Source organism: Ascaphus truei, chromosome 5 (assembly GCF_040206685.1).
Source record: "Ascaphus truei isolate aAscTru1 chromosome 5, aAscTru1.hap1, whole genome shotgun sequence".
Lineage (NCBI taxonomy): Eukaryota > Metazoa > Chordata > Amphibia > Anura > Ascaphidae > Ascaphus > Ascaphus truei.
This window is the reverse complement of record NC_134487.1, coordinates 300167262-300186738: the sequence shown is the minus strand read 5'-3', so window position 1 is coordinate 300186738 and position 19477 is coordinate 300167262. Positions and strand designations below refer to the sequence as shown.

The 19477-nt window shown below is 42.9% G+C and overlaps 1 protein-coding gene across 1 annotated transcript in view; it reads right to left on the bottom strand.

Moving 5' to 3' along the window:
* The window catches only part of SOX5 (SRY-box transcription factor 5), a 913923-nt gene that overhangs the window by 345152 nt on the left and 549294 nt on the right, over positions 1-19477 (bottom strand). The window contains exon 3 of the mRNA XM_075602880.1: positions 6029-6117. The gene's annotated coding sequence lies outside the window, so the exon portion shown is untranslated. The remainder of the gene's footprint in view (positions 1-6028; positions 6118-19477) is intronic.

Below are 19477 nucleotides of genomic sequence, written 5' to 3'. Positions count from 1 at the left end.
TAATAGATCTTAAGATCTCCGCACAAGGGCAAAAGTAAACTCTGGATATTGATCAAGCATCCACTATTAAATTGCAGAATTGAATTCATAGATGTATATACACACAGGTTGTAAGTAAAAATAAATAGAAATCACAACATCTTCAACATTCTATTTCCCCTTTTTGCTAATTCTCCCTAGAAATGGTACATTTAGCTTATTATCAAAGAGGCCGCCACGTTATTACACTGAGGGGATAAAACATAAGCCTTTTCCCATCAGAAAGACTAAAAACAAGAATACATCTCAGGATTGCAACAGGAAACAAGAGAAATAAACATTACAGCAGAAAGCCTAAAGAGTGGCTGATATAATCCCACAACATGTCTCAGACACTAAGGGTCAGCTAGAACTTGATTTTTTTATATATTTAAATCAAACTATAAGCCCTTAATGTATATAGACCTATCACAACACGGAATAAGTCTAAAACCAGCTATTAAAACTTGATTGGGTATTAAAGCATGAAGAGGAAACAAAGGTCACGGAGTATAGCATATTTAGGATGCAAGCTGCATCCTGCTTATAGGGTATATACAGATGCACTGTACCAGCTGTTAGCAGACACAATACCGCAATGTGCTGCGATATCACCGGCGCAATATTTGACGAAATTCTATTCAACAAATTGCTACGCGCAATATTTCTCTTCACGCTCTCTGTATTGATGGCGTTTGTTGTGCTCTCCTAACGTGTTAGCGGGTGGCAGTGCCTGCTACATCTATATGTTCCCCATGTATATACAGTCACCCAAACCAAATGGGCGAGGGAAGTGGTGTCCGTAGTCATGTTTGTGTTGGCTGAAATGCAGTCATTCTGATCTTCCAACAAGGCAGACAGAGCATTTTAAGTTTACAATGCCATATAAGGTAAGATATCCAACGGACCCATTATAATCTGTTTTAAAAATGGTACCAATGGAATTTGCTTTGGATAGATGCCTTACAAAATAATGCTAACTGCAGCATAATGGGAACTTAGTGACTCTCATGGAACTTCCACTACTGACACTGGGAACTCCATAAATCACATAGATAAAATGCTGAAAGAAATCAGTTTAATTAGGTGTACATATATACTCTAAATATATATATATATGCTCTTACAGTACTTGTGTCCCTCACATTTAATCCTACTGAACCCACGGCTTCTGACATTTGTTCAGTTTGGTCCTATGATGGAAAGCACCTTGAGATCAGCAGCCCTAATAACTTTATTAATATAATAAACATCTCCCTGTCTTTCTTTTTTTAACATCCAGATGTGCTTTTATAGGAGCTTTGTCATTTCTTGTCATATAGGTAAAAGTAACAATGGCTGTTTGATTTTATGATCTATAATAAGACATACACGTGATAAACATGTAGGGAATACAGTATATGCGCATACAGACATACACGTGATAAACATGTGGGGAATGTATGCACACGTGTAGATGCCCAATTTGGCATACTGTATGAGTGCTGCTTACTGAGGTGTTTTCATCCCACGCATACAATTGTCAATAGAACCTTCCAAGTGTTCTCTAGAGCGTGGCGCTCATGTCCAGTCCTCAAGACCCCCCAACAGGTCAGGTTTTAAAGATATCCCAGCTTCAGCACAGGTGGCTCAATCAGTGGCTCAGTCCTTTGATTGAGCCACCTGTGCTGAAGCTGGGATATCCTCAAATCCTGACCTGTTGGGGGTTTCTTGAGGACTGGCTTAGAGCACCCCCGCTCTAGACACCATTTTTCTGTCTTACATGCACGTCTTAATTATCTTATAAGGTTCGCAATCAGTTATAATATTCCACAGCGCACGTGCTCCTCCCAAATGAAGAAATTAAAAAAAGCAAGGAAAGGTCATTTACTTTAGTACAATGTAATTCCGAATATTCCTGTACACGTTCCTAAAATAATACCAGGACGTTGTCAAAAATGGCTGGAGTTACTTTTCTTCTTCTAAATGGTTGCAAATTAATTTATTTTGGCAGCTTATGGTTTGAGTGTTGGCTGTAGCAGGGCTGTAGAAGAGTTATCCAACACACATAATATGAACGGACATATCACATTTGGCACCATTTTTGAGTCATTTAAAAAAAAAAATCTTCTGCTAGAGTCAAATAATCCATCATGTTTCAGGCTGTGCAAAGTTTCCTGGATAACGATCGGCGTTAAATGTAACAATCCTTTCGTTTGTTTTCACATTTTAATAGCGAGTCAAATTCAGTTTTTTTTTTGCCACTGACTTCCCCTAATGCCTTTATCTTCATAATGATTCATTAGAATGTAGGATTATCTTAAATACTTAATAGCCTCCAACAAAGGTGATGTAGGCTAATACAGTAAGAAAATTCCAACATGCTTGGGAAGAGCATAATATGATCATAAACACAAGAGAAATCCACGGATAGAATAGGGTCTGAGGTTTCGGAAAAATGGGCGTCAAATTATATGATTCTATATTTAAAAGAACAGTTCTAGGGTGCACCAAACTGAACTAACTGCATTGAATTTTGAAGCCAAAATCTTCCTTCCCCCCCCCCCCAAAAAATAAAGATATACATATATATTTTTAAAATATATTCAGTCCAAATTGGGTTCCTCAGTGCTCCAATGACCCCCTGGTCGGTGAAAAATGTAATTTGTAAAACTCTTAAACAAGAATACTCGTCCAGGAGAAAAATGTGTCCGTCTGGGACTGCCTTACTCCGATAGCCAACGAAAAATGGCAGTCTAGATTCTGGGTATTTGGTATGGAGAAAAACAGGGGTTTGAAGGAAGAGAAGCGGAAACAATACTGCACCAATTCCAGGATAGGGCTATAAACGAAAATAATTCACCATTTTGAAAAATTCCACAAATACTTATTTGACATCAATATTTCCCCTACTGGTAAAATTAACAATTGGTTATGTGATCATCACAAAAACAAAAGAGGTAAGGCAATCTGAAGACAAACAGAATCGGACCAACGCATTTGGAAACAAATAAATAAAATGCATGTAGTTACTATTGTTTTAACGTGGAATCGTTTATCAAGGCATGTATTCAATTAGCAGAACCAACATATATGAACCTCAATCACATCAGTCATGGAAACATAATATAAAACAAAAATCGTGAGGCGCTTCCAATAAAGGTGTGATAAATATATACACTGGCGACACACTTTATTCGAGCTGGGCTAGTCCCACGAATTCGGGTATACCCGGGTGTATTGAGGTTTGTGACTGTTTTCTGCCCGAGTGCATTGAGTTATTTTCCAAGCAGGGATTGAAGCATTTTATTCCCGCTGGCTGCAATACTGCACAGTATATATATATATACTGCATTACAATTCATGAATTTATGTCATCTGGTAGACACGCGAAGCATTGCAGCCTATTAAATCCTAATCATTATCATTTAACAGATCAGCCGCCCATCAGCCAGGCATGAACCCAGGCTGGGAAGGCAAATGCAACGGGGCTTGTCAGAGGTGAGGAGTGGCGCATTCCAGGTATCTGCCAGGTACATACCGGGTATTTGCTCGAATAAAGTGTGTCGGTGCAGTAAATATATAGTGATAAATATATAGTGATAAATATATAAATGTAAACAGTGTTCAAAATAGTGATAATACTAGTAAAGTTCGCTGCTCAACCCTCTTAGGAGAAGATCCAGTTCCTCCTCTCTTGACTGTTTGGAAGAAGCTTGTGGGGAGCGCAGAATTTCACCATATAAAGGGAATGAAATAAATAATAGTGTAATATGTCCAAACACCTGTAACAATGTATATGGGGATCGAGATTAAAAACTCACATTCTCCCAGTTAAAATACAGCATTGGAAGACAATCTGAAGACTGTAGTTTGCAGGGGGGTCTTGCTTAGGATACTCTCCCTGGTATCAGTGGAACGAACCCTCGATGGAAACAGAGACAAATCTAGTGCAACATTGTATGTTCACTACTGATGTATTCAATAAAAACAGTGGTAATCCACACTTACATTAGCACCATGTGCAAAGACACGTAACAATCAAAGCGCAGAAGCAGTATACACCATCTACCCCACTCCCGGGATCGCGTCACTTCCGGTCCGGCCCGTCGCGTCACGTCCGGTTTGGTGATCGATCTTGAAATGGGTCCACACGGGTTCTGGGGCATGGGGGGCACACTCTGGGTTGCTGCTAGTTCACTCTACTCCTGACGAAGCTGGCACGCCAGCGAAATGCGTAGAGTGAACTAGCAGCAACTCAGAGTGTGCCCCCCATGCCCCAGAACCCGTGTGGACCCATTTCAAGATCGATCGCGAAACCGGAAGTGACGCGACGGGCCGGACCGGAAGTGACGCGACGCGATCCCGGGAGTGGGGTAGATGGTGTATACTGGTGCTGCGCTTTGATTGTTACGTGTCTATGCACATGGTGCTAATGTAAGTGTGGATTACCACTGTTTTTATTGAATACATCAGTAGTGAACATACAATGTTGCACTAGCGTTGTTTCTGTTTTCATCGAGGGTTCGTTCCACTGATACCAGGGAGAGTATCCTAAGCAAGACCCCCCTGCAAACTACAGAGTCTTCAGATTGTCTTCCAATGCTGTATTTTAACTGGGAGAATGTGAGTTCTTAATCCCGATCCCCATATACATTGTTACAGGTGTTTGGACATATTTATTTATTTATTTATTTATAAAATATTTTACCAGGAAGTAATACATTGAGAGTTACCTCTCGTTTTCAAGTATGTCCTGGGCACAGAGTAAAACAAATAATACATGGTTACAAATACAGTTACATAAATGAACAAGGTATACATTTATATACAAGACATTGCATGCACAGTTAAAGAAAATATATATTATGAGCGTATGAAACAGTTACAGACCAGATTAAAGTGTGAGACAGCCTTAGATTTGAAAGAACTTAAGCTGGTGGTGGATATGAGAGTCTCTGGTAGGTTGTTCCAGTTTTGGGGTGCACGGAAGGAGAAGGAGGAACGTCCGGATACTTTGTTGAGTCTTGGGACCATGAATAGTCTTTTGGAGTCTGATCTCAGGTGATAGGTACTGCATGTGGTAGGGGTGAGGAGCTTGTTCAGGTAGCTGGGTAGCTTGCCCAGAAAGTATTTGAGGGTGAGACAGGAAAGGTGAACTTTACACTATTATTTATTTCATTCCCTTTATATGGTGACATTCTGCGCTCCCCACAAGCTTCTTCCAAACATGGAAACATAATAGAAAGGAAAAATGATTAAAAGTCAACAAAATGTGTAGAATGCTATTCCCTCCCCCCCCCCCCCATTAATAGCAACTTAATGATCAATTGACATTTAACGAGTTCGGGGCTGGAGGACCTCATAATGCACAGCAACGCCCCTCCCGCCCTAAGAGTGATTATTACACGAGACGTTTCCAGTTGGGGTTATGTTTGAGTTATATGTCCGTGCGTTAACCCCTTACTGTTATTGCAGGACTCTTTGCAAGTGAAGGGAATCATTTATAGGGTTCCCCCAAGGGAACTAGTATAAGTATAATATTTCATGGGGATGTCTGAGTGATGAAAATAGTATCAGAGGCACATCCACGAATTTGAATGAATTTATGAAAACCTGAAACTTTGTATTTGTCTCTAATAACAGCAATAAATCGCGAAGAGAGGGTGACTGGAACACTTTCATAAATACTGTATCCCTCTCGGAGCAGGTTTATACTAATAATAGAATATATTATCTGTACTGTTTAATAAAAAAAAATATATATATACTGTATTGTTGTTGTTAATATCACCTTTCAATAGACATCAACATGCTATGCACAGATGGTTACGTTTTCACATATCCCCTCTCAAAATCTAGCTATCTTTTATATCAATTAGTACCAAGTGCTATGCCTAAATTAGAAGTGGTATGTGCTTAAAATCGGTATTTGACATGGAAGTGCCTCAGTCTACCCATAAATATGTCTGCAAAAAACCCAGATCATTCACATTCGATTTGCCGTAGAGTGTTGGGTCAGAACTCTTACCTCTGTCTGGTGATCTTCACATCAGTAAGACAGCTGCGGACTGACTTTTAAAACTGGCTGGTGTTTTTAGTACTCAGTCCCTGTTACACCTGGAGATTGCAGAATAATCTGGTTAATTACAGTGTCCCCCTAAACATATAGTCATTGCAAATCTCGCGTGAATTCTCTTTCAAACATCCATGTTTTCCAAGACCTGATTATGTTGAGGCCCCATCACCATTAGTCTACATATGGTGCATTACAGCGAAAGCCCGGAAGGCATCTAACAGTATTTTCCACCTTACTTCATGTTATAAGGAGACTTTGATCGGGTCCATGTTATCCAGACCTGACAAATCAAACCGTCCCCCTTTGTGACACACGGTTGTAAACCTTCTTCTCATGGTCTCCTTGTGGAGTGTTGAAATCACATGGGGGTGGGGGCATAAAAAGAGGGTGTTCACATGAGGGTTCGGAGGAGCATGATGATGATCATAGTGCAAGGTGTGTGGAGCTTGACCGAGTCAAAAAAGTTGGCAGGTCTCATCTCCTAAGTATCAATATATTGTGTTTCCTTCCTGTCCTGCATTTGTATGTAAAACTGACACCTAGAAACCTAGGACTGGCCTAAAATATCACGATACGGAGGTAGATTGGCAATACCGAAGTAACACATTGATTAGTTTCTTAGTGTTCGTTTTACAGTTTACAATATGTTTAATAGCTTCTTAAAGCAGCAATCTAAGCCGGGTATTTTTTAGCAATTTTTGAAAATATAGTGTTGAAGGCGCCTCTGGTAGCGGCTCTCCACGGCTGCCAGGGATAACATAATGGCCACTGTTCAAAGATCTTGCGCCCTGCGGGCCAATAGGAAGCCGTGACATCATCGGTGCGGCTTCCTATTGGCCCATGTGACGTGAGAGCTTTAAACGTTAAAGATCTGCTTGCTCAGCCGGAGTAGGTACCGGCACCTACTACGGAGGTACGTATCTCCTCAAGCATGGGGTCCCCAGAGCTGAAATTAATGGGGTTCAGCTCCGGAGACCCCCTGCTTCAATGCTATATAAACAAATTGCCAAAATATTCGCCGGCTTGGATTGCACCTTTAAATATGGGCCCAAAAGAGCACAACAACATATCCCTCTGGGTTTCTACATTTGTTAGGAGCTTGTTAGAAGTCAGTACCTATATGAGGTTGGAATGATGCAATGCTTCCAAAGATGCAGTGATCCGGGCAGGGTTATTAAGCATTTCTTTCTGGTAGTCCTATTATAAATCCCGCTATCTTATTTTTAGAGCAATAGCTCTAAAGCACTAATTATTATTGGATTTTGTAAAGCAAAAATAGTTTGTACTGACTAAGACCTACAAACTTTCATTTTCTCAACATGCAATGGAGATCTTTTCCCTTCGCTGGAAAAGATTTCAGATGCATCCAGATAACTGGGAATTAGGTCTTCTCCAGCGCATGGAAGACGGCTTCAAAAGTAATGTTGAAAAGGGGCCTAAGTGGGTCTTAGGTCTTAACGTAGTGGTGTATTATAGGGGCAGTTTTCCGAGTATCTCATTTCTGAATCCATAATAAAAGGATCTTTCATTTTTTTTTTTTTACACCAAAAGCAAAATATGTTTGGATGCATTTGTATACAGATGACTTTAGTCGAATGTTTAGAAAATTGTGGAGCTGAATTATTCATCCACATTCAGGAGAAGAAAGTGAGTCTATAAAGAATTCAGTAACTGCTGCAGATGGATTGTACCTGAGATCACATTTTACTGATTTCACCACCAGGAACAGGAAAGACTTGATATATAAAACATATCTAAAAGATGGTGAGAGTCCCGCCTGCAATACTGGGACAAAAGTGACAGCAATGTGACTTCTGCCTATGTTGTATTTGTCTAATGAAGACATGTACATTCCAGAAACTGCTTCAGAAAAAGAAAACGAGAACAACAACTGGTGAGTGTTTCCTTTTAGCTCACAGAAACATTTTGGAAACAATTGACAGATTTCCCTTTGGATGTGGAGGACAGGTCCTGCTCAGCACCAGATAACTCCGGGGAGCACGTACGCGATGTCAAAGCGGAGGCACACCTTCCGAGTGAGCTCCGTGCATCCCGCCTACTATACTACCTAATAACCCCTGACCGGCTCACGTGGAGACCCGCGGGTTGCGGCAACAAGCAGGGGAACACGCAGAGAGGCCTTCTGCAAAAAAAGAGAGGAGGACAGAGACCCCCGATCTGTCCCGATTCAGCCATGGGTAGACAGCGACGGCTGAAAAAAAAAAGATGGCGCTGAGGTGCGCGCATGGGAGCACGCGTCTTCAGGCTCTGACCGGAGGGTGATAAACAAGCTGCTGGAGCAGAGGGAGATATGGCTGAGAGAGGCATAACAGAGAGAAAAGCTGCAGAGAAAGGTACCCCAGAAAGAGACACAGAGGTGAGTGCTGCTGCAGAGAGGGAGAGAGGCGTAGCAGGGGGGGCGGATACAGTGATAACCAAACAGGACCTGCAGAATATGCTTAAAGAAATGCAAGCTGGTTTCCAGCTAGCCCTGGACAGAGCGGTGATGGAATTTAAAGCAGAAGTGTCCTCACTGAGCTGGAAAACAAGATGGATTCTGCCTTACAAAATCAGGTAAATACTGACGATGAGGTCCTGCGACTCAGCGAAGAGATAAGAGCCATGAGGGATGGTATGGAGGATCTTGAGAATAGAGAACGAAGGCAGAATCTATGAATCCGCCATATCCCTGAGACGTGTCTGCAGAGGCCCTGCAGCCATATCTCAAGAGACTTTTCTTGTCAATTGACCCCCAACTACAAGGTGGTGATTTGTTGATGGGCAGAGCTCACAGAGCGCTGGGTCCAAGATTTGATGACCCCAAAAGAAGTAGAGATGTGGTACTGAGGCTTCATCAATATGCAACTAAAGATAAGATTATGAAGGGTTGCAGAAATAGAGGCTCAATTGATTTTGAAAATTATTCTACTCAGATTTTTCAGGATCTGTCCAGGTTGACAATAGATAGACAAAGAGGGTGATAGCGATACTCCAGGAAAAAGGGATTCGCTATCATGGGCCTTCCCGTTCTGTCTTATTGTTAATTATGAATGGAGACAGGCTTCGTTTCGTTATCCTGAGGAATCCGCTCCCTTTCTATCAGCGCTAGGTCTGGTCCTTAAGGATAAATGGGGTCGGCAGCAAGGATCTTGGGGCGATAATACAGAGGATGATCGATAGGCCGAGGGGGCGATAGCCCGGAGAAGAAAGAGCCAGATACGGCTGCATATTTGAGAGGGCCCGTGGCCCCCCCTGTTGTTCACCCGATTTCTGGAAGATCCAGTATGAGTCCGCGATGGTCTCTCTGATCGGCGATCCATGGCAGTCCAAAGAACTCTACCTCAGAACTGTAGTTTCGTCTGTTTTTTCTCTGATTTCTCTTAGTTTCTTTTTCTAACCCTGATATTCTATTGTAGGGATAGCTTTATTTGTGAATCGGGGTCAACTGCTCACTGCCAGGGCGTTGGTTTGTTAAAGCGGATACTTATATGGAGCTGGTGATCGAGGGGACAGAGGGCCCAAGCGGTGGGTGAGTGGGCCTCAGTCCAAGGAGTCTTAAGGGATTGGTTTTTGCGGGGTGTTGCACACCAACCTGGTACTCAGATCACAGACATAAAGGACATTATGTTCTATTGAAGGACAGGAGCAGTTAATGCTCGAGAATCAACACTACCAGTTTTTGACTATTCTATTAGAAATGATAAAATGTGATGTATCTTTTTATCCGGGTTGTTTACCCCCTTTACCTTTAAACGTACTATATTACGAAGCGTTATATATATTTATATGTTCCCTAGTTAGTAGGAAAAGATTTATTCTTTAAATTCTTAAGTTACTATACTCTGAGCAAGTTATAGTGAAGGTGTGATCAGGAGGTTGAGAGTGGGTCGGGCGGGGTGTACGGGGTGGGAGGGAGATCTGTATGCCCGACGTCAGGACACCCCCAGTAGGGCCATATGCCCACCAGGCCAGGCCTCGTAGGGCCTGGCCGCAAAATTGGGACGAGTGGCTGGATACACTCATTTTATTGTATAATTACATTTTTGTTGTTTTTGTTTTTCTCCAAGTTCCCGATTTGGGAAAGTCCCCTCCCTTTTTTTCTTTTTCCCATTTGTCCACTACAACCATAAAAACTTTTCGAGCACAACTTTCCCATGAGAGAGATATGACACCGGGAATGGCTAGTCAAGTACCATTGAAATTAGTGTCCCTGAATGTTAAGGGTCTGAAAAGCAATGGTAAGCGTAGACTGGCTCTAAAAGAATTTAGGAAACTGAAAGCAGATATTGTTTTCCTGCAAGAGATGCACTTTGGCACCCAGGAACCCACAAACACCTTTAGCGGGACACACCCTGTAGCATTTTATTCGTCTTTTACTAACAAGAAAAGAGGAGTTGCAATTTTGATAAAACAGGATATCCCGTTCTAGACATTGAAGGTTAAGGGAGGCCAAGGAGGGAGGTCACTTGTGGTCCATGGTCTCCTCTCAGGCCTACATATTACATTAGTAAATATATGCGCACCTAACGAGGGACAAATTGATTTTTTAAAGGAAACATTGGAGTCTATGGGAGATAACCGAGAACAGTTACTTATCTTGGGAGGCGATTTTAATATGGTACCGGACCCGGATGTGGGTAAGTCCACACATCCAGTGCAGTCACACTCTGCCATGACATAAAGTCTAGCAAAGACATTTAGATTGCTAATCAAAGAATTTGGCCTGTTGGATGCCTGGCGTTGCTCACATAAAGGGCAGAGAGATTATTCTTTTTATTCGCCCCCACACGATTCGTACTCTAGAATCGATAATATATTTGTAACCCCAAATATTTTGGAAGTATTGGTTCACTCAGATATAGGGCCTATCACGTGGTTGGACCACTCTCCGGTGGCAGTTTAGTTTGATCCACCATTTGCCAAGACTCAATAATTTCATTGGAGGATGAATGATTCATTATTAAATTACCGGAGATTAGTACACAAATTGAAGACTCACTTAAATTATTTTCAGACTAATAATGGGTCTGTAGAATCAACAGCAATTTTATGGGAGTCACACAAGGCCACGATTAGAGGACAGCTTATCTCAATAGCATCATACGGAAAGAGATTAAAAATGGAAAAACAAAAATATTTAACGGAAAAAATTATAAAGCTGAAAAGAAACCCGGCGAGGAACATTGATAAAATCCTGAGTCAGGGAGGAACTCAAGAGGTTACAACTGGAGGAGGTAGAGAAGGCCCTTAAGTGGACTAAGCAGACGTACTATGATAAGGGAGATAAGGAAGGTCGCTTATTGGCAAACAAATTTAGAGGGATCAGGTCGAGAGTCTCGGTTCCTGCAATAAGGATAAAAGGTGGAGGAGTGACTTACAACCCCTCAAAGATTGCAGAGGAATTTGCTAAATTTTACACGGAAGTCTATGATCTAGATAATTCAACCCCAAATGCTAAAATCCCGGCCTTGGCCCAGATTGAGGATTATTTGAGAGATTGTAACCTCCCAAAATTGACGGAAGAAGACTTAAACGCACAAATAACTCGGGTAGAGCTGGGGAGGGTGGTCAGCTCTTTAAAACCATCAGAGGCACTGAGCCCAGATGGTTTTTCAAATTTGTTTTATAAAAATGTCATAGGAATTTTAGGCCTTATCTGTTGGATCTATTTAATTATTTTCTCAGCGGAAAACAAATCCCCCCATAGATGACGAAGGCCAATATAGTGGTGATACCTAAAGAGGGAAAGGACCCGCTATGCTGTGGTAGCTACAGTCCAATCTCACTGCTTAATACTTAGCAGAAAATGTATAATCACATTCTGGCTAACAGGTTGAATCCAATACTTCCTAGATTAATTCACTATGATCAGGTAGGATTTGTGAGGTGTCAGACAACACAAGAAAAATGATTAGTGTTATTGACCAGACACACAAGTCTAAATTGAAAGCTATGTTGCTGAGCCTAGATATGGAAAAGGTGTTTAATAGGATAAGGTGGGATTTTCTGTATAAAACGCTAGAGGTATTTGGATTCTTCATGTCTTTTTTACTGGGGTTCGTGCCCTCTATCAGTCGCCAACAGCACCCTGAAGATCCCAGGTGGGAAGGGGAATCTGATAACAATCAAGAATGGGACCAGGCTGAGATGTCCTCTTTCTCCCCTTCCTTTTGCCTTGATGATCGAACCTCTCGCGCCGACAATCAGGGCACCCCCAAACATACAAAGGATCAAAATAAAAGATGAGTGCTATAAAATATCGCCCTTTGCAGATTATATTATTCTTACTATATCTAACCCATTGACATCTATCCCGAATCTGCTATCCGCCCTCCTGGAATTTGGTGAGTTATCTGGGTATAAAGGTGAGTTATCTGGGTCTAAAGTTAATATGGGAAAGTATAACTGCAGTTAAGATGAATATCCTTCCTTGACTTTTTTTATTATTTTCAGACATTACCGATATCTGTCCCGCATTGAAATATAAAATTCCAAATCGAATTATGGAATTTATTTGGAAACACAAACAACTGAGAATAGCCAGGTCTATTTTGTTGGAAGCTAAGGAAGGACGTGGTATGGCTGTTCCAAATATTCTAGAATATTATATAGCATCTCATATGAACAAATGGTTTATAGGCACTCTCCGAGAGGGGCCTACGCCTGGGTGGATTTGGAGAGCTCACTTAAAAACCCGGTTGGTCTGTCTTCTTTACTACGGTTGGGCCCTGGAACTGAGACTGGGAAATAGCCGGAGCCGGCAGTAATTGGATTTACTCTGAAGATCTGGCAGATGGCAGAAAAGAAGTATAAGGTTATGTCGACCCCTTCTAGGCTCACGCCCCTGTTCAGGGTTTTGAAATTTGGAGACATGGAGGTATTTTGGAGATTTGCTAGAAAAAGATAAGCTAATGACGTTTGAGGAACTGATAAGAAAGTACAGTCTACCCCAAGTGGAGCTGTTCAGGTGTATACAGGTCCGGCATTTTGTGTATCAGGGCTTTTATAACGAGGAATTTCCTAGATATACTGTACACGATTTGAAGATCTAAGAGGTCTGATAACATCTCTGTAGCAGGGTCTAATTTAAAAAAAGGATACCCTGCCCCATAAATATATGGACTAGTGAGCTCTGGATTTCCAGACTGAAATTACAAGAGAGGACTGGGAAGATATATGGGAGAATGCAGGTAAAACCTCTATATGTACGGTAACAAAAGAGAATATATATAACATTTTGTTACGTTGGTATTACACCCCCAAAAGGTTAAAGCAGATGTTCCCGGGGACCTCTGATAGATGTTGGAGGGAATGTGGACAGATAGGAGACCTGGCACATACTTGGTGCTATTGCCCAGTAATGCAGATGTACTGGAGGAGAGATATGAAACTAATAGAAGATGTGACGGATATGAAGATCCCGTTAGCTCCAATTCTAATCATTCTGGCTAAACTCATGGAAGATGTGAACCACTATACACTATAAGTTGATTCTGAAGGGCCTGTCACTCAGAGACAAACTTACTCTGCAACAGATGTGACTGCCACTCACATTTGGCCGTGTGAGTGTATATTTATATGACCCTTTCCAACACCCCACTCTAACATTTTATTTAACATCATCTAACATATCATCCTTATCATTATTATTATTCTTTTTTATGTGCGCACGCTGTTATCTTGTGTACATCTATCATTCGAGGATCCAGGGAAGGTCCTCCTTCAGCTGAGCAGCAGCGACAGTTTGGGCCAGTATGTTTTCCAATACTCTCGGCCTCTCACTGCCGTTCACCCAAATTCTTATAACTGCGTATTTCACACCCTGTTATATTTTATTTGCACATTTAGGTAGCGCCCAAGTGTCCCCACTCTCCAACTCACTCAGAAACAGCAAGTGGGGATAAACATCGATCCCCCCCAGTAATAGACTGATAAGGCTGTCACTCACCCAGGGACAACGAATGAGACTGCACATCCCGTGTAATGAGACTGTGTAACATCTTAAGTGTTACTTATGAAGAGTCTGTGGAGTTAAAATTGGAGGTGGAGAATACAAGAATTGGACTCTGCACTTCATCACCAACCATACAACTGTGAGAACTTGGCTTTCTAAATGTTCTGGCAATTTCACATCTAAAGACTCTTTCTAAGCTGCTGTGTAACCTTCAGCGCTACACTGCCCTCCCAGGCCTGCTTTATACCCCTGCTCTTTTACATCCTACTCCTTGTCACCTCCAATACATGGGAACTCTCTCCTCCTACCTTTCACCCTGCAACTCATTATGCCCTCCCTATTGCTTTTTCTGTGTGCTGTTTCCTCACTCCTTTGTAAACGTTTCTGTTCTCTCCAACTTCCCCACTCTCCTCCTAGCCACATTTCTTCATCTCTCCTTCCCTCCACCTATGCTTGTGCCTATACACTGCACCACTATGTACATACATTTTTCAACAACTTCTACACCCCTCAATAAAAAGCACCCCCACAAATCCTCTATTCACCTCCTCTCTATCTTTGTACTCCTACTATTTTCTGCTTGGGATACAGTATCTCTCCTAATCCTTTACCCAGCCTGGCGGTGTATGTACGGCACTTCACCGCGATCTGCGGTCTGTAGAGAGACGTTTTCAGGAGCAGGGCGTGGCCAAAACGGGTCGAGTGGGCACAGCTATGATGCACATTTGATGATCCGCACGTGTGTGTGTGTCATTGAGGGCTGAGCATTGTTATCTATAACCAGCACAGCACCCAGTCAGAGCCCTCACACAGGGTGACACCACAAACTCTCACCCGAAAAAAATAAACCAGCCAGTCACAAGCAGCTGACTTAACTCTCACTTCAACTACCATACTGCCAGACTTAAGTCACAAAGACCAGAGAGGGAGGAAGCGAGCAAACCCTTCACCCAAACCGCTGAGAACCTTGATGAAGGATCCACCCCCCTGCGGGCGATCTCCCCTCTTCATTGGCTCCCTGCCACACCATGTGACGCGTCGCCGCTCTGGAACACAATCCTATTGTAGCCACTGCTGGCTGACGCGTCACAGTGCGCAGTGAGCCAGGGAGCGAAGCGCCACTGGTGACAGCTAGGGAGGAGGTAAGGGGCTGGTTAGAGGTGCGTGTGCGGACGCGCACGCTGCCGGCTGCAGTGGGGACCTAGCCTAAGGCAGCGAGTGCAAAGAGGGGAGGAGAGACAGCAAGGTCAGTAGGAGGAGGAAATAGAGAGACAGCAAGGAGAGGAGGGAGTGTAGTGTGCACAGAGAGGAGCAGACACAGTAAGGCAGTGCAAAGTGGGGAGGAGAGAGTGCAAAGAGGAGCAGGGCATGATGGAAGGGGAGGAGAGAAAGCAAGAAGGGGAGAGAAGACAGACAGAGAGAGACAGGGTAGAGCAGTGTGCACATGGGGGAGGAAAGACAGCAAGGTGAGTAGGAGGAGCAAACAGAGAGACAGCAATGAGAACAGGAAACAGATGAGTAGGAGAGGAGGGAGTGTAGTGTGCAGGGAGAGAGCAGACACAATAAGGCAGGGAGTGTAAAGAGAGGGGAGGAGAGAGTGTAAAGAGGAGCAGGGCATGATGGAGGTGGGGGCAGAGATGGCAAGGAGGGGAGAGAAGACAGAGAGGCAGCGGAGAGAAGTGTGCACACAGGGGACGAACGACAGCAAGGTGATTAGGAGGAGGAAACAGAGAGACAACAAGGAGAGGAGGAGACGGATGAGCAGGAGAGGAAGGAGTGTAGTGCGCACAGAGAGGACACAGTAAGGAAGGTAGTGCAAAGAGGGGAGGAGAGACAAGGAGAGGAGAGAAACAGCAATGAGAGCAGGAGACAGATGAGATGAGTAAGTCAGGAGGGAGTGTAGTGGGCACAGAGAGGAGCAGACATAGTAAGGCAGGGAGTGCAAAGAGGGGAGGAGAGAGTGCAAAGAGGAGCAGGGCATGATGGAGGAGAGAGAGAAAGGAGAGGAGACAGAGGGATGACAATGAGGAGGGAAATGAGAGCAGTGCACACATCGGGCAGGAGGGAGTGCAGAGAGGGGTGGAGAGACAGCAAGGTCAGTAGGAGGAGGAAATAGAGAAACAGCAAGGAGAGGAGGAGACAGATGAGATGAGTAGGTGAGTAGGGAGTGTAGTGTGCAGGGAGAGGAGCAGACACAGTAAGGCAAGGAGTGCAAAGAGAGAGGAGGAGAGAGTGCAAAGAGGAGCAGGGCATGATGGAGGAGAGAATGAGGTGGGGACAAGGGGACAAGAGGCAGTAAGGGATTACAGGGAGGGGTGAAAACAAAGAGTAATGTTTCATTAATAACCTTTCAGATCTCCGAGATCAGCGTATGTTACAGCTAGTTATGTTTAATAAATCTGGTGCTTTTTTGCTCCAGATCTTCCCCAGTTTGCTGACTGAGCCACCTGTGCTGAAGCAGGGATATCCTTAAAACCGGACCTGTTGGTGGCCCTTGAGGACTGGAGTTTCCCACCACTGCACTAGTTCTTCTGCTCCATTCTCCAGCCTCTGGAAGACCTGTTTTAAGTATTCCAGCCGTACAGTATCACACTATAACAGTAGTACAGCAGTATAGTATGTTAGCACTAACCCCGGTACACACGTAGATAGATTTGTGTGGTTGTTTCCATAGTATGGTAGCCCATGGGCCAGTAGGTTCTGTTTGCCGCCCAGATTAAGATTTTTCAGCCAGCCCCTGCCCGGAAAGGCATAGAACAGTCAGATACTTGGGGAATAATCAATACTACTTCTGTTCCAAATCCCTGGGTATAAAACGTCACCTCCGCATAACTACAATACTTACTTTGTAGAAAGCAGAGGAGCCTCAAGCTCATGGTCACTACGCTGAAATAAATGATCCCGCATGTTCTGTCTGACAATGTGTACAACAACGTGGATATTGCAGAACATTATGAAGAAGACATGAGTTCATGTGCAAACTTTCCTGAAAACACAGCAATCTGAAAAGTCATTGTATTAGTTGCTAGATATCCCAAGTTGTCTATTAAGTTCAATGGCATAACAATTCTCTGATGGTCATAAAAACAGGAATTCCCCATCAACAGTGTGTATTGTTTTTTGGGGGATACAAAGAGTTCCATTCATCTGCTGTATAACAGCACAAGAGTTCAGCTCTCCCAACCCCCCTCCCCCTTCCCCCTTCCCCCCTTCCCCAAACACAATAGCTTTGAAAACAAAAGGGAGATTATTAGGTTAAGGAATGCAGTCGTCCAAACTGCCCCCCTGCCTTCAGACACCCTTTCCCATCACATCTGGTAACCATGTGTGGCGAGTGTTAATACAGACTTTCCTGAGTGAGTTACAATTAGTTGTGACCGCAGCTCCCACACTGCTCAGGAAAACAATACCTTCATTTTAGGCTAAAAGTGTCCTTGGGGACTTGCATCACGGTGATACAGACAGAGAGCAGGAGAATGTTGGGATATATATATATATATAAAGCAACTGTAAATATTACTGTATGTTCATTTGCATGTCTTAGACAGGTCTGCAACCCTGTCTTTCCCCATTATCGCCCAGCATACAGCGCTTCCACTGCAGCAAGGGATTCTGGGAAATGACATGCAAATGAGCACTCAGTGCCACCTTTTGTCTCAAGCTTGTATTACACAAGCAAATCCTCAAGCCAATGCATGCTGTTTTAAACACAGCTTTAAGACAGAGGCTGGGATGAGATGCAAAGCCATTAAACCCACTCACAGACATGTTTCAACCTTGATGGGTATCATCAGTGTGAGGTTGGTTGTAATGGCTAGCAGGTTTGAGACTATAGACTAGGTAATCACCACAATTATTAAGGTTATGGTGGGTAAAAAAAGTGACAAAAACCCTCCACAGTAAAGCATAAAGCAACTGTAAATATTACTGTATGTTCATTTGCATGTCTTAGACAGGTCTGCAACCCTGTCTTTCCCCATTATCGCCCAGCACACAGCGCTTCCACTTCAGCAAGGGATTCTGGGAAATGACATGCAAATGAGCACATTATACAATATACAGGAATATTTACAGTTGCTTTATGCTTTACTGTGGAGGGTTATAGTCACTTTTTTTACCCACCATAACCTTAATAAGTGTGGTGATTACCGACTCTTATCTCATTTGAACAAATGCCAGCAACCAACCTCACACTGATGATACCCATCAAGGTTGAAACATGTCTGTGAGTGGGTTTACTGGCTTTGCATCTCCCACGTCCTTGCTTAAAAGCTGTGTTTAAAGCAGTATGCATTGGCTAAGGGTTGCTCATGTAATGTGAGCATGAGATAAAAGGTGGCACTGTGTGCTCATTTGCATGTTATTTCCCAGAATCCCTTGCTGCAGTGGAAGTGCTGTGTGCTTGGTGATAATGGTGAAAGACAGGGTTGCAGACCTGTCTAAGACATGCAAATGAATATACAGGAATATTTACAGTTGCTTTAAGCTTTACTGTGGAGGGTTTTAGTCACTTTTTTTTACCCCCCCTCCCTCATTCAGATATGGGGTGCCGGTATCTCCTATGCAAGGATATGTCCCGGTAACGTGACGCGGGAAATTTCAATGCAGAGGGATACCGGCACCCCATAAAGGGGCCTGTATCTCGGGAAGCAGGGGGTCCCCGGACTTAAAATCAACGCGGTTCAGCTCCGGAGACCCCCTGCACATCTACACTATGAAAGAAATTTATATTTAAAAACATTTTAATAAACATCAATACACGACCCCCCTCCCCCCCTCCGCCCAAACCCATACAGTACAGTAATGGGCAAAATAACTATTATCCAGATATGGATAATAGATTATTTGCCCATTATTAAACACTGCATTAGCATACATAAATAAAGTAAATAAATATAGTTATACTTACCACAACAGCAGGTCCCTCTGTCCTCCGTAGCAAGAAAGCTTATACAGTATACAGTACATAATAAAGACATTCTAATGGACCCTAACCCCTTAATCACCTTAGTGGTTACTAACTGCTATAGTCATTAAGGGGTTAACCCACCCTGACCCGATACAAACCCGGGAGGCTTAAGACTGACTGACTGACTATACCCACTAATTTTGAGTTGGTTTAGTAATAATGTGGTTGGATTGGTTACTTTATAAAATAATTCGGAGTTGTTTTAGGAATTAATTGTTTTGATTGGTTAATGGTTTAATTAATTCATTGTTGATGTTGTTATTGCTTGTATTCATTGGATTAGCTGGCTACTGTTTTTATTTAGTGAGGTGTGGTTTTTTGGAGTTTAGTTATGGTTTATCATGCCCATATTATTATTATATGGGTATGATGTACCACTATACTACTCAATGGGTACAGGGTGGGTATAGTCAGTGCATGCCCACTGTGCATTACAATTAGACTGTAAGCTCCTCGGGGCAGGGATCTGTTATTTATA